Here is a 14,132-nt window from a genome sequence, read left to right on the forward strand (position 1 = left end):
ATTTAGTTGCGTCTAAGCGCATATCTCCGCACAGCAAGTTTATTAAACACAGGATCACTCGCATGTGCACACATTCACTGCTTTCATGATCAACACGTGAGGTAATGGCGGCGGCTGTAAACAAACATTGATAAGTTTATCACGCGTGTCCCTGGTTGTGTTTCTACTATAATGATTACAAAAACACAAATAGGAGTCCAGACAACGATAGGCAGTTGTTCTTTTGAGCTTTTTACTGCACAAAAGTAAACCTCTCGCTGGCCAACCAAACACAAACCCTGTGTTCACTTTATGATAGCCAAACAATACCTTTACCATGATTAGGCTACTATGGTTTTTAAAAGGTAACTTATAATTGTGATATTAATAGAAAATATTTCAATAGAAATATAAATAAATAAATAAATATATATATATATATATATATATATATATATATATATATATATATATATATATATATATATATATATATATATATATATATATATATATAGTGTGTGTGTGTGTGTGTTTACATTGTATTGAAAAGTAAACCTTATCATGGTTTTACTGAGGGTTACATTCCTGTTGAACATCCCCACAAGGCTCATTAGTGATCATTATTCAACTCTTTTGTCTCTCAGCTGTCAATCACTGATTATTCAGGAGCTTTCCCGCCTCCACGCATACAGCTTTCCCAAGCAAAAGTGTCTTAGAAATTGTAAATCAATGTATTGCTTTATGTGATTGAGTAGGCCATATGATTTTCACATCATTTTGAAGAATAAACTCTAGACTACTAGATCCTGTTTGGAAAGTCTTGGGAAAACATGTTTAGAATGAGTTTTGTGGAGTTATATCAGTGACTTAAAAATTTTGCTTTTTCAAAAACCACGCATAAACATTTTTCTCTCAAAAATACAAACATGTACATACATGTTGATTATATGATATTGTAGCCCAGTTTGTGATGAACACAGTGTTATGAGACTTTTGCCATTAATATGTTTTCAAGCAACTGAAAAAAGCACAAATGTCAGTGCATGTCAAAACTTCCCCAGGGCCCTAAAAACCCCTTAGACCCCAGAGGGTTAAAGTGTAAAAGCATCGTTTTACTACAGAAACCATGGTTTATCTTCTGTGTTTGTAGCAAAACTATGGATATTTTGTCATATCCATGTTTTTTTAGTTTAGCTGCATTTAATAAAACCATAGTTAACTATTATAAGCACTTATGTCCAGCACTGGGTCATTTTTTTACCCAGCATTTGGTGATTTTTTTACCCAGCATTGGGTCATTTATAACCCAGCACTGGGTCATTTTTTTACACAGCATTGGGTGATTTTTTACCCAGCATTGGGTCATTCATAACCCAGCAGTGGGACATTTTTAACCCAGCATTGGGTCAATTATAACCCAGCATTGGGTCATTTTTAACCCAGCATTGGGTCATTTTTAACCCAGCATTGGGTCATTTTTAACCCAGCATTGGGTCATTTTTAACCCAGCATTGGGTCATTTTTAACCCAGCATTGGGTCATTTTTAACCCAGCATTGGGTAATTTTTAACCCAGCATTGGGTAATTTATAACCCAGCATTGGGTAATTTATAACCCAGCATTGGGTCATTTATAACCCAGCATTGGGTCATTTTTAACCCAGCATTGGGTCAATTATAACCCAGCACTGGGTCATTTTTAACCCAGCATGTGTTTTGTCCTTTATTTACCCAACATGGGTCAAAAATAACCCAGCCATTTTTAAAGTGTAAAAGCATGGTTTTACTACAGAAACCATGGTTTATCTCCTGTGTTTGTAGCAAAACTATGGATATTTTGTCACATCCATGTTTTTTTTAGTTTATCTGCATTTAATAAAACCATAGTAAACTTTCATAAGGGGTAGCTATAACTGCAAGTAGAGTTAATCACATTAAAAAATCATTATAAACCTATTTCATCAGTGCTTCGTAACAGTCTTTTATGAAAAAAAAAAACATAAAAATGGAGGAAATTACTCATCTATTGTTTGAAAAAAAGACATTGCCACAGTGTAGCCTGAGCTTTTCCATTCAATAAATCAAACTGAATCCAGAACATTTTATGTCCTGCAGTTTGGGTTATGCTCCATGTAGATTAATTGCCATTTGGATGTAAATGTTCTCCCCCTCATCATGTAAATGAGATTTCTTGACAATCAAATTGGTAATAGTTTTTAATGTCCAACTCCCAGTCATCATTGTATAATTTATGGCACTTTTAAAAGAAATACTCATGTAGCAACACAGAAATCATTTTAGAGCTGCAGATCTATCATGAAAGCACAGTATTAGCCTGCTATTGAAGTTATTCTTGCATATGTGTGTGTGTGATGTGAAAGAGGCCTTATGTGATAACATCAAAGTGGTGATTGACAGGCAAACTCTCAATGACCATGGACCAGTTAGCGTGCATTTGGATGGCAGCACCGGCGACAGCTGTGTGGCAATGATGGCCCATAAATATTTGAGAAGAGACTCGATCTCTCAGTGTTGCTCTGGAGTACAGTAACCTCCCTTACTTTACACCCCTGTGTGCATGAAGGCTCAGTGAAGGTGATATTGAAGTATAACTTCTCCCCGGTCATGAAAGTTACACCTGAAAAGTGATGCTATTTTTCTCTGCGTTCTCTTCCATACACAACCGAGACCTGAAACTCGGGGTCACAAAGTTTAGCTGCTTTCAGTTTTAAGTCTTACTGGTGTACCATAAACAGTGTATGTTAATATATAAATAGAAAAAAATATGTTAAACTGCAGATTTTGCATTTGCAGAATAATTAATAAAATATTACAATCATACTATATAAAATTAATTACTTAAATTTACATTTATTGTTTAGCAAATGGTTTTATTTAGAGCAAACATTCAAATCATTCAATATTTATTACTTTTCTCTTTAAACTATTTATGGAAAATTATAAAATGCCACAAAGCATTATTTGAGCTTTACATCTTCATATGTTTTAAAGATGATAAACATATTCAAAGTTCCTGATCAAAACAAATGACGGATATGATGTGTACAGGATTATACTAGGATTTTAAGGGAAATTTTGAATGCTGATTAGTGCTTTGTAAAACATATTGGGGCGGTTTCCCGGACAGGGATTAGACTACTCCTATACTAAAAAAAAATGTAAGAGCTGTCAAACTGAAAACAACTTGCACTGAAATATATTAAAATACATCAGTACCCTTTGTTTTGCCTCAAATGCACGCAAGTAATGTTTTTAGTAAGGCATGTTTGTTAAAACTAGTTATATTTCCTAATTAAACTAAGGCCTAGTTTTGGTTTAAGCTAATCCCTGTCTGGGAAACCGCCCCATTGCAATCCCATACATTTAATTTACTACTAAAAATTTTACATTTTTAATTTGAAGCACATATTGAACAGAAAGTTTGTCCTGGGCTTAAAAACATATTTGCAACCCAGTCCAAAAAAAAAAAAAACATTTACAAAATGATACACCTGAGGTCCGGTGAGAGTGTGACTCATTAAAACAACATTGAGAGTCGAGGGCAAGACTCCTAAGTTAGGTTTTATGCCCATCTTGTTTTACATCTCGTCAATTATAGAGAGCTTAGTGTCTAGACCTCGATATTGCATTACTCTATCAAGGACAGTGGGGCAGAAGGATGGCTAAACACATGAAAATTCATCAACAAGGCATGTCAGTCAGGCCTTCATGGTGTAAACATCAACTGTTAGCCTCAGTTTGCTAAGGCAAGCTGCAGTATTTCTTAAACCCCTGTCCTTTCATTTTTATAGTTACTTCCAGTAACCCGCTATAGCAGAAAAACATAGCAAGGACCTGGCAACAACACAAAACTCTGCTAGAGTAAAAACACAGCAAAGACCTGGCAACATATGCAACACCCTATAATCTTTAAAGAAAAAACACAACAAGGGCAGATTGGCTGCCAAACCTCTCTTCACACAGCAGTGATCCATGCAAGCCGTCTCCCCTCATTTTAGGAAAATAAATCATTTTTACTTTCCACAAGATATTTGTTGCAGAGGTCGGTTTAACCTTTACACAGACCATAAAACAAACACAGACCGAAAATTAACTTCGGGCCAGTAGCATAACTGCAACAATATGCGTTCATCCAATGAAACCGTCTAAAGCAAAAACAACAAGGACCTGGCAACCATACGCAACGCTCTATAACAGGAGGGGGGAACCCTGGGTTCTGGAGGGCCACTGTCTTGCAGAGTTTAGCTCCAACCCTAATCAAACTCACCTGAATTTCATTTCCAAGTTATCCTGAAGACTTTATTGATTTTTCAGGTGTGTTTAATTAGGGTTGGAACTAAACTCTGCAGGACAGCCCTCCAGGACCAGGGTTCCCCACCCCTGCTCTATAACAAACACACAAAATGGACCTGGCAACAACACACACAAAACCCTGTAGCAAAAACATAACAAGGACCTAGCAACCACACACAGCACTCTATAGTAAAAATACAGCAAGGACCTGGCAACCATACACAACGCCCTATAGCAAAAACACATACGCAAATCCCTAAAGAAAAAACACAAGGGCAGATCGGCTACCAAACCTCTTTTAACCTTCAATTTATGCACGCCATCTCACCTCATTTTAGGAAACTAATTTAAAATGTTACTTTTCCACAAGGGATTTGTTGGAGAGGTTGGTTTTACCATTACACAAACCACTAAACAAACACAGACCGAAAGTTAACTTTGGGCCAGGAGCATAACCACAACAATATGCGTATATCCAATGAAACCGTCTATAGCATAACCGACACAAACACAAACAAACACAAAATGGATCTGGCAACCACACACAAAAAACCCTGTAGCAAAACATAACAGGGACCATACACAACGCCATTAGGCAAAAATACAGCAAGGACCTGGCAACCATACACAATGCCCTTTAGCAAATACACAGCAATGACCTGGCAACCACACACAGCACCCTATTATAAAACCACAACAAGGACTTGGCAACCATACACAACACCATTAGGCAAAAATACAGCAAGGACCTGGCAACCATACACAATGACCTGTAGCGCAAAAACAGCAAGGACCCGGCAACCACACACAGCATCTTATAGTAAAAACACAACAAGGACCTGGCAACTATACACAATGACATTAGGGCAAAACACACAACACCCTACAGTAAGAACACAGCAAAGACCTGGCAACCATACACAGCGCCCTATAGCAAAAACACAGCAAGGACCTGGCAACCACACACAACACCCTATAGCAAAAACAGAACAAGGACTTGGCAACCATACACAACACCCAATAGTAAAAAACAAAACAAGGAGCTGGCAACCATACACAACGACCTACAGTATAGCAAAAACACAGCAAGGACCTGGCAACCACACACAGCACCCTTTAGTAAAAACACAACAAGGACTTGGCAACTATACACAATGACATTAGGCAAAAACACACAACACCCTACAGTTAGAACACAGCAAAGACATGGCAACCATACACAATGCCCTATAGCAAAAACACAGCAAGGACCTGGAAACCACACACAACACCCTATAGATAAAACACAACAAGGACCTGGCAACCATAAACAACGCCATTAGGCAAGAACACAACAAGGACCTGGCAACCACACACAACACACTATGGTAAAAACACAACAAGGACCTGGCAACTATACACAATGACCAGGGGCGTCATGCACCAATTTTTTTTAAGGGGGCACAGTGTCAACAGCTCACAGAAATTTGTGCATACACAGACATCAAACGAAATATTTTAGAGCTTTCAGTCTTTTCCATGGCACTTACATTTCTAACAATCTGAAAACCCCTGCTTTCATGCAAAAACCTCCAAAATAAGAGTTATGACTAACTTTAATATCAAATACTATTCAATCGGAATAATGACACATACGCATCATATTTACATCTGAAACGGCATGTTTTATTTAAGTCTTAATGGCTTGTTTAATTGTGTCATAAATGCATTTTGCACAACAACTACATTATCATATAAAATTTATGTAATTTTAAATCCATAAAGTATATAAACAACGAAAATGACATAAGCTGTAGCCACGTGATTGATTTTAATGTTCAATAATGATTTTAAAAAATATGTTTAGATAAAATTATTAGAGGAACGGATTTTTGCATTAAATTTTACCTCATGTGAGCATGTGAGATTCCGCGCCCGCGTGAACTCTGGCGAACTTTGGCGTTGTGCCAAGAAGATGAATCTCTACTAATATAACGTTGAGACGGTCACATTTAAAACCATACATTTTCTACACAGAGGAGGTTAACTGCACATTACCGTACTGGGGTTTGGAAATGTTGTGAGCGTTTCTAACACGTTTTAATTCCTCAGATAGCCAAATGCAGCAGCAAGCCAGCAACAGCAGAGAGCTCGTGAGCGCGCCCAGACACTGATGACGTCTGCAACTGCGTGCTGACTGCAGCGCCAGCTGCCGCCAGAATAAAAGTAATGTAACATAATCAAAACACTATCAAAACGGCAAAAATCTCCGAAAAGTGACAAGGATGCAGCACAGAATGTATAATATTGTGCATATTAAGATTAAAAGTCAAATAACAGGTTAATGGACGCTTATTTTGAGGTTGGATGCAAAATCCATTGGCTCAAAAAAAACAAGGGGGCACGTTCCCCCTCAGTTTGAATGGGCATGACGCCTCTGACAATGACATTAGGCAAAAACACAAAACACCCTACAGTAAAAACACAGCAAGGACCTCAAAACCATACACAACGCCATTACGCAAAAATACAGCAAGGACCTGGCAACCATACACAATTCCCTTTAGCAAATACACAGCAAGGACCTGGCAACAACACACAGCACCCTATTATAAAACAACAACAAGGATCTGGCAACCATACACATCGCCATTAGGCAAAACACAACAAGGACCTGTCAACCACACACACAACACCCTACAGTAAAAACACAGCAAGGATCTGGCAACCACACACAGCACCCTATAGTAAAAACACAACAAGGATCTGGCAACCATACACAACGCCATTAGGCAAAAATCCAGCAAGGACCTGGCAACCACACACAGCACCCTAAAGCAAAAACACAGGAGGACCTGGCAACCACACACAGCACCCTATAGCAAAAACACAGGAAGGACCTGGCAACCATACACAATGTCATTAGGCAAAAACAGACAACACCCTACAGTAAGAACACAGCAAATACCTGGCAACCATACACAACAACTTATAGCAAAAACACAGCAAGGACCTGGCAACCACACACAGCACCCTATAGTAAAAACACAACAAGGACCTGGCAACTATACACAATGACATTATGCAAAAACACACAACAACCTACAGTTAGAACACAGCAAAGACATGGCAACCATACACAATGCCCTATAGCAAAAACACAGCAAGGACCTGGAAACCACACACAACACCCTATAGTTAAAACACAACAAGGACCTGCCTACCATACACAACGCCATTAGGCAAAAACACAACAAGGACCTGGCAACCACACACAACACCCTACAGTAACAACACAGCAAATACCTGGCAACCATACACAACAACTTATGGCCTTAGCACAGCAAGGACCTGGCAACCACACACAGCACCCTATAGTAAAAACACAACAAGGACTTGGCAACCATACACAACGCCATTAGGCAAAAATACAGCAAGGACCTGGCAACCATACACAACGACCTATAGCAAAAACACAGCAAGCACCTGGCAACCACACACAGAACCCTATAATAAAAACACAACAAGGACCTGGCAACTATACACAATGGCATTATGCAAAAACACACAACACCCTACAGTAAGAACACAGCAAAGACCTGGCAACCATACACAGCGCCCTATAGCAAAAACACAGCAAGGACCTGGCAACCACACACAACACCCTATAGTTAAAACACAACAAGGACCTGGCAACCATACAGAACGCCATTAGGCAAAAACACAACAAGGACCTGGCAACCACACACAGCACCCTATGGTAAAAACACAACAAGGACCTGACAACCATACACAACACCATTAGGCAAAAACACACAACACCCTACAGTAACAACACAGCAAATACCTGGCAACCATACACAACAACTTATAGCCTTAGCACAGCAAGGACCTGGCAACCACACACAGCACCCTATAGTAAAAACACAACAAGGACTTGGCAACCATACACAACGCCATTAGGCAAAAATACAGCAAGGACCTGGCAACCATACACAACGACCCATAGCAAAAACACAGCAAGGACCTGGCAACCACACACAGAACCCTATAATAAAAACACAACAAGGACCTGGCAACTATACACAATGGCATTATGCAAAAACACACAACACCCTACAGTTAGAACACAGCAAAGACATGGCAACCATACACAATGCCCTATAGCAAAAACACAGCAAGGACCTGGAAACCACACACAACACCCTATAGTTAAAACACAACAAGGACCTGGCAACCATACAGAACGCCATTAGGCAAAAACACAACAAGGACCTGGAAACCACACACAGCACCCTATGGTAAAAACACAACAAGGACCTGACAACCATACACAACACCATTAGGTAAAACACAGCAAGGTACTTGGCAACCATATACAACACACTTAATAGATCAAATGCAATTAATAGATTAAATATATGAAAAGTATATAGTTGTATATAGTTTAAAATTGACCGGAGCAAAACATAGTTAAACTCTTCAAACCCTAAATATGCATGAATATAAAAGATTAGTCTTTTATGTTTTCTTTCACTTTTCTTTTTTCTTTTGACTTTCGTATGATATATTTGAATCCTTTGGATTTGAGAAAAATACAATATAACAAAAACAACTTTTGTCGTATTGTATTTTTCTCAAATCCAAAGTCATTGTAACCTTTGGTCATTGTACCCAGGACCAGTGATACTGTAGTACAAACCCACCCACATCATTCTCAAAGCCATCATATACAAGGGCTGAATCCCTTAAGCACATAATCCCCTACTGATTCTTGTCATTGGTCCCTCCATATCTATCATCCACAGCTGCCTTTTTCCCTCTCTCTCTCACTCCTGTTTTCCCATCTTCCTCTGATTGGTCCATGCAAGCAGGAGGAGATTAAGGGCCGTCTCTAGTCAACTGGAAGGGTGACCAAACCGAGCAGGGGGAGAGAGTGATGCTGTGTCTTTAAGAGTATTTTTAGGCTGCGAGTTGATGATGGTCATTCGCGTGGAAAATCAGAGTCAGTGGTGGCAATACGGCGACAGCATGCGAACATGGATGATGAGATGTTGATGTGCTCTGGATTTAAAAGCTTTTTAAGGATTCTCACATACACAGCCTAATGCCATCTAACACACTGGACTTGCCTTTGGTTGCTTGGATTAACCTTGGTTAGGTAAGTAATTTCAAATGTTATTAATATGCTGTATATTTTGCTTACTTCATCTGTATGCTTTTCAACAGAGTGCCATAAAGTAAAAGTATATATTAATGAATAATAACCGCACACTTTTATACATACTGTACATATGCATAACGCTTGGCTTGCAAAAACTGAATAATGTTCTGATGCCGGATGGGAGAATATTGATCAATATCAATGAGAGAGTTGTGTCAAGCTATTTTTTCTCTTGTTGAACAACCTGTTCCATCTTTTTCCTCCCCAGAGCAGATATTTAAATTTAATGAAACTGGCAAACAGTGTGTGATCAAGTTACAGTATAGATTACAGCCTGACCCCTGTGCTGTACTTCGCATGCTGTGTGTGTGCGTGCATGCGTGCGTGCGTGAGTGTGTACACACATGACCACAGCAGGACAGCAAGCAGATCACAACATCCAACCAATCATATCAGCATGTGTGCTTTTAATATTAAGCATATTAAATGAATAATGTTGACTTAAATATGATTATTTAACTCCCTGCAGGATGAGATTATGTGTGTTTCACAATATAGGTGATGCACCTTAATATTTACATTCACGCATTTATTCCTTTATCCAAAGCGACTTACAGTGCACTTTTTTGCACTGCTAATGCAATGGATCTGCACTGAGCTATACAGAATGACTTAATTGTAAGTCGCTTTGGATACAAGCATCTGCTAACTGCTCAATGTAAATGTACTTTGTAAATGTGTGTGTAGCATTTAGAGACAGAAACCAGGAAAGTTTGTTTCAGGATAAATGTCGAAAGGTTTATTCATGCTTGATAGAACAACATGTCAGGGCCGGGGGAGCAGTGAAGCTTATCGACATAGAAGACATGTACCTACATCCCCAAACATCCCTTAAACATACCCAAAAAAAGAAACAGCTGGGCTTGGAAGTAAGACAACTGAAACAAAAACATCACCAGTTAATAGAAACACTTGATTTTGGTGAATTGTGGCATTAATTTTGTTGCATATGTTTATATAATGACTTCTAAACATATCATTGTTGTCCATTATATGCATTTAAAAATGAATGTTATAATCATTACAGCTTGATCTCATGCGAAATCATAACTGTTTTATGAACAGATAATATGAATTCAGAACGCATAGGCTACAATGTGATTCATTCAAAAATTTAAAATTATTAGAAAAAAGCAATAATGAAACATCACCCCTAATCCCCTAAACGTCACTGGGGCGAAAGCCGTAATACTAAAACGTACAAATGTGATCTGTGAATTTATACAAATTAGCCATCTCATCAACTACCTAAACGCAATTATTTGGAATCAGTTGAACAAATGTGCTGTAGGTTTAGTCATTTTATTTAGGGGTGCACCGATAAATGCCAGTATACACTAATAATATGTGGCCGTTAACTATTCTTAATCGCACAGACTATATTATTCACAGCTTTTTTTCATGTACTACGGCTTTTGATCAGTAAGTCCTTATCGATCTGAAATCACTGTTAGTTTGAGTCGTTTATAACATGCATTTGAAAAAGCAACACTCGTCAAACATAATCTTTATACATATTCTTTATTATCATAAAAATACCTGAAAAGATTTGAAGAACAGCAATATAAATATATCCAAAGGGATAGTTCGGGCAAAAATGATATTAAACCCATGATTTACTCAACCCCAAGCTGTCCGAGTTGCATATGTCCATCGTTTTTCAGACAAACACATTTTCGGATATTTTAGAAAATGTTTTAGATCTTTCAGTTGATTAAATGTAATGTTACTGGGTCCACGACCTTAAAGTCCAAAAAAAGTGTGTCCATCCTTCACAAAATAAATCCAAACGGCTCCAGGATGATAAACAAAGGTCTTCTGAGGGTAATCCGCACGGTGTCATTGTAGAAATATCCATATTTAAAACTTTATAAACGTTAATAACTACCTTCCGGTAGTGCCGCCATCTTAGTCGCGTCCGCATTCAGGATGAGAGCTTACACAGCCTACTGAGGCTACTCTGCTGCTGCCTTGTGCCCCCGCCCTCCGAATTTGTCATACGTCACTAAGAAAAGTGCGTACACTACGCTAATACTCTCTCCTGAATACAGAGGAGTCTAAGATGGCAGCACTACCGGAAGGTATTTATTTTCATGTATAAAGTTTTAAATATGGATATTTCTACAACAACACCGCACGGATTACCCTCAGAAGACCTTTGTTTATCATCCTGAAGCCGTTTGGATTTATTTTGTGAAGGATGGACGCACTTTTTTTGGACTTGAAGGTCGTGGACCCTGTAACATTACATTTAATCAACTGAAAGATCTAAAACATTTTCTAAAATATCCGAAAATGTGTTTGTCTGAAAAACGATGGACATATGCAACTCGGACAGCTTGGGGGTGAGTAAATCATGGGTTTAATATAATTTTTGGCTGAACTATCCCTTTAAGCCATTTCCTGGAGCTGCGTGTCATAGCTACGTGTGTATGGTTCTTCGTCTGCAGCACATATTGAGTTTCTGCACAAGAGCACCTTCTGGCTTTTGGATGTAGCGGCATTTCACTTTAATTCACTGAGAAGCATAGCAAGCATCATCGGCCGATATATCACTGCATCCGTAATTTTATTAACATTTTGCATAAAACACTGCACAGTAATGTCACATTTGTCGCCTCTAGAGTTTTGGAGACCTCAACAATCTCAAACTGTGCTTATAGAAACAGATGATAACTCCAACATCTCATTCATCCATGGCCAAATTATATCTCTTTAAGTCTATTTTTATTTCTCCTTTCAAAAAATCAGACACAAAGTTTCTACTCAGATGAAACATTATAGATGCTGAGTGAGTATCCAGATCCATGAAAGAGCATCATCTCAGCAATAACGTTTTCCTTTGGGTCCGCTCAAAGTGCTGAGAATGGTACTCTAATGATGGCTTGGAAAATATTACGTTCCATCTGTACCCACACAGACACACACCCACCCACTTGCAATTGGTGTGAGATGGAGACTGATTCCAGCTCCCTAGTGTTTACACTTCCCCACGCATGACGCAACACATAATCATAACCATGCATGCACGCACACACACACACACACACGGCCCTCCCCCAACACATGACGTACGGGCCATGTGGGAAGCGTGGGGGACTGAAGCCCGGCACGACTCGCTCGCATACTCATCATACACACGATCACTGCTGCTCTCTCAAAGGAACTGACTCTGGGAAAACGTGACTCTCTTTCACTGTCTTACTTTCTGTATTTCAAGGGCAAAATTCTTAATGGCCATTGGTGGATCTAAAATATGAACAAAGTCTTTCCAGACAATCTGTTGTTATCCTGCTGTATTTCTGAGTTTTATTCATAAATGCTGGGTTATTTCCAACTCGGGGTAGGGTAAAAAAAAATTGAACCCACCCAATTGTGTTGTAATTTGTCATATGCTGGGTTGTTTTAACCCCTTGTTGGGTCAAATATTAAAATTGTCCGGGTTAATTTAGCACAAAGGCTTGGTTTGTCATGAAACTGTACACAACCCATATTTGGGTCAAAAAGGGACAAGCCCGAAAATATAAACAGAAATTTTATATTTAACCCCAAAAATTGGTTAAAACAACTATTTCGGGTTGAAACAACACAGCATGGGTTAATCTACAACACAACGGGCCCTTTTTGATCCAATGTTGGGTTGAAAATAACCCAGCATTTTTTAACCCAGTTATTTTCAACCCAGTTATTGTTGTTGGGTCAAAAAGGAATGAACCCACCCCATTGTGTTGTAATCTATCCTATGCTGGGTTGTTTTAACCCCTTGTTGGGTCAAATGTTAACATTTTCTGGGTTAATTTAAAACCAAGGCTTGATTTGTCATGACACTGTACACAACTAAGCATTAGGGCAAAACGGGACGAGTCCAGCAGCTAGGTTGAAATTAACCCCCAAAAAATTTATATTTGACCCAACAATGGGTTGAAACAACACAGCATGTGCTACATTTTTTAAACTGATTGGGTTCATGCCTTTTAGACCCAATGTGAGTTGAAAGTAACCCAGCATATTTTAACTCAGTTATTTTCAATCCAGCTCTGGGTCAAAAAGGCACAAACCCAATCTGTTGGGTTAAATTAACCCAAAATCATGACATTGACATAAATGATTTAAAACAACACAGCAAATGTTAAAATAACAAAAACCCAGCTTTTATATAGTGTTGGATTTGTCCATATTTGACTCAACCACGGGTTAAAAATGATAACCCATTTTTTAGTCATAAAGCATTTTTTAGTAACAAACCAGCACTTTGCATGCCAATGCACAAGACTCCAATTGGATTTAAAGTTTAATTTAAAATGCAAAATGGAAATTCTGTTAGCATTTGCTTTGTGAAATACAGTATATATTTGCTCCTATTTTCCATACATAAGAAGCATACACCCTAAAAATGTTGGGTTATTTTCAACCCTAGTGTTGGGTCAAAAAAGGGACGAGCCTAGGCCCTTGGGTTGAAATGTAACCTATGCTTCTATTCAAGTTTTAAGATTTTTGTATTTTGTTATGTACCTAGACACAATAAAATTAATATTTTGTTTTTACCTGAAGGGTAATATGAGGGTCATTTAATTATTTTTAAGTATTTTTCAGTGTTAAATCCTTATACGTTGGCAACCAACAGCATGCTTTCT

General features: G+C 38.4%; 1 protein-coding gene across 1 annotated transcript in view; it reads left to right on the forward strand.

Annotated features, from left to right (window-relative positions):
* Window positions 1-9,280: 9,280 nt before the first annotated feature.
* Window positions 9,281-14,132, forward strand: part of pclob (piccolo presynaptic cytomatrix protein b) — a 93,936-nt gene continuing 89,084 nt past the window's right edge. Inside the window, exon 1 of the mRNA XM_065283537.1 lies at window positions 9,281-9,435. The gene's annotated coding sequence lies outside the window, so the exon portion shown is untranslated. The remainder of the gene's footprint in view (window positions 9,436-14,132) is intronic.

This window comes from Paramisgurnus dabryanus, chromosome 9 (assembly GCF_030506205.2).
Source record: "Paramisgurnus dabryanus chromosome 9, PD_genome_1.1, whole genome shotgun sequence".
NCBI classification, from domain to species: domain Eukaryota; kingdom Metazoa; phylum Chordata; class Actinopteri; order Cypriniformes; family Cobitidae; genus Paramisgurnus; species Paramisgurnus dabryanus.